This window comes from Lactuca virosa, chromosome 3, assembly GCF_052849685.1.
Source record: "Lactuca virosa cultivar CGN04683 chromosome 3, Lactuca_virosa_CGN04683_v6, whole genome shotgun sequence".
Taxonomy (NCBI): Eukaryota; Viridiplantae; Streptophyta; class Magnoliopsida; order Asterales; family Asteraceae; genus Lactuca; species Lactuca virosa.
The window spans coordinates 410,707,429-410,710,673 of record NC_136428.1 but is presented as its reverse complement, the minus strand read 5'-3'; positions in this window follow the sequence as shown (position 1 = coordinate 410,710,673).

The following is a 3,245-nucleotide window of genomic DNA, read 5'->3' as shown; positions in this document are numbered from 1 at the left end:
ATTAAATTAAGGCTAGAATCCATATTTTCGATTCGAATTCTGAAGAGGGATGTTGTAATCAAATTCAAATCTATTTTAGGTAGGTAAGCATTTACCAGTTTCAATATAATGAAACTCCTAGATCTTTGAGATTGATTGAACTATTCAATGGCATGTTTAATCTCGATTATGCTCTCACTTTGTGACTGGGATGCCGACGACCACAAATGAGATGTGAATAAACATGCAAATTAGCTAGGTACTCTCGATGCCATTTATCACTCAATCAATGTGTCGGTTAACCACACACGCTCCATTGATTAATGATAATTTACGAGACACCCATTGCCAACCATATTAGTCCATATTAATGTGTCGGTTAATCACACACGCTCCACTAACGACCAATAAGGTGCAATGTGCAATTTCATGGGTTAGCATTAAATTCACATTTTTCCTAAAGTAACTAAGAATGTGATTTTAGAAAAGGTTTAGGTACTTTATGTCATTATACTTTTAATGAGAGTCTATTGTCCTATCCTACCCATTCGGCTAACGACCCTCCACTAGTCAAGAGTGTGGTGGGTAAGAATAGATACCCAATGGCCGTCATTTTACATGCCAATTCCTTAAACACCCCTTATAGACCAACTTCGTGAATGAGGTCTACTAACGGTAAGACTGACTTTTCTTATGCATATATATATATATATATATATATATATATATATATATATATATATATATATATATATTAAACTTTCAATTTTATTAAATTTAAACCTATTTATGGATTTATTAATTATCTTTTAATTAAACATTTAATTAAATTATTAACAACATCCATAAGGGTATACTATAAACCTTTTAAAATACTAGGGTTCTTAAATTTAAGATTTCAAAATTAAACTATTTATTTAAAATTTAAATTGTAAAACCATAGGGTGTATCTTTAAAACTATTCAAAAATACTAGATCAAATTTTAAATAATTAAATTAATAAATTAATTTTGTCTTTATCTTAAAATTTTGACCAAATCATTTTTTTTGATAAGGATATATCATTACCTTTTCAGAAAATTCAATTTTAAGCAATAAAAATGAATTAAGGTAATTATCCTAATCAACTCAAGATATCAAAATCGAAAAATCAGGCATCTGACGAGTCAACTCGTCGAGTTTTGGCAGTGAACTCGTCGAGTTGGACCAACTCGTCGAGTCCTATGAGGAACTCGTCGACTTCTATGAACAGATTGACGAATATCTTCCCTCCTCATTTGGACAATTCACATATGTATCAAATTCAACTGAAAAAACATCCTAGGCTCTGATATCATTGACGGGTTTTGAGCATAACAACAAACCTATGTGTTCATGCAACCCTAATTGCTTTGGATCTATTTTTTTCACTAGTTGAAGATACAAATTGAATACCAAAGCAAAACCCTAGATCTAGCATACATAAATCGAAATCTACATATAATTAGGGTTTAGAAGTTTACCTAACTTGTTATGTAACAATAACAATAAACCTTGTAGATTCTTGACTCTTGAAAGCTTAGTGCCTCAAATGTGACACCTCTAATGGCTTACAAACACCACTAGCAAGAGGATGACACGAGAGAGGAGGGATGCCCTTAGAAATTCGGCTCCACTAGGGTTAGAGGAAACTGTAGGCCGAAACTCTAAGAGTTGAGGTCTTTATATAGCTGCGGGCTGCTAGGGTTTGCTGAAAGAATTTCTAATGTCCTGCTTAAGGCTTAAGCAGCCCATGGACCCTCATTAAGGAGTCTTGGATGAAACCTATAGGGCCTCCCTATAGTTTTCGTCCGCTCCCATCTAAGGAGTCCAATAGCTTAGTTTCACAACTATCAACGATTTGCAAAACAACCCCTGTTCCTTTAATCAGTTCCTTTAATCGCAAAATCAATTCCAAATTAATTTCTAATTAAATACTAATTAAATAACATGATTTCTATTAATATATTATTTTTATAATACATTAATAAATCAATTTATTATTCCAAATAATAAATTCAACCTCTCTCTCCAAAAGTCATCTTGTCAAGTTGCTAGAGTGAAGGCAACCAAAAGGACCATGCTACTATCAGATCAAGTACATACCAATTATAGTTATGGGCTTAGACACCTAATCCAACAATAATATCTTATTTAAAATTGAAGCATTATTGATTTAGGGGATACGCTCATCATAGACATCTTTCCAATCAAGGAAAATTCCATAACTAATTAGTTATTCCCATTAGAAAACAAAGAGAAACTAGAATTAAAAAGTATGCAAGGAGGTGGAAGAGGTTTCCAGCTAAGCAAAAAGAGAATGTTTAAATAAGTCGATTCAATGCTTAATTATTAACAAAATTTTAAATTAAGGTTTGGATCTGTAAATATGATTTATAATATGAAGAAGGATGCCATAATCACATCATGAATCTATTTTATTCAAAGCACCTTACCAATTTCAATCACAATGAAAATCCTTGTTGAGAGAAGAACTTATGCTTAAGAGATTATGGTGCGGAATATTAAGTTAGTCTCTGGATCTTTAGTTAGCATATAAATAATAAGATTTGGAATTATAAAGGAAACATAGAACCAAAATACAACATTAAATGTAAACAAGTTTAAAGATAATTGTTAAACCATAACATGGTTTCCATGCAAACCCAAGTTAGTAAATGATGAACAAAAAAGTATAAGATGATGGGGATAAGGAGACTTGTATTTCAATATTGAGAAAGTTACAAGGAAGATAAGTTAAGAAAAATGTAGATCGATCAACATGATCATCTATTTATAGGAGGAAAACATAAATGTCTAGAACTGGTGAAAACAAAAAGTATGATAAGAATTGGCAGCGATGCATGCCATGCATAATCTGACACATACAAGCAAACACTCAATCTCAGCAAAAGCTTATCATTGTACTAACTCTTTGCATCCATAAAATGACATACTCCCAGCAAGTCTTCGCTAGGTCTCCTTCATCTCCAATTATGATTAACTCTTCACTATAACAAAAACAAGAAACTCTTTGCATCATTATCCAACCAGGTCTTTGCATCAACAAGAATCCTCTTAGCTGCCGAGAGTTGTTTTTAAGTACCATCACTCCTAGATATTTTTAGATTCATTAAACAATAAATGGTGTGTTTATCACATATTATGGTCTACAATGTGTGACTGTAACGTTGAGGATCACAAACAAGATGTGAACAACCATGCAAACCCACATGACAACCTCGTTC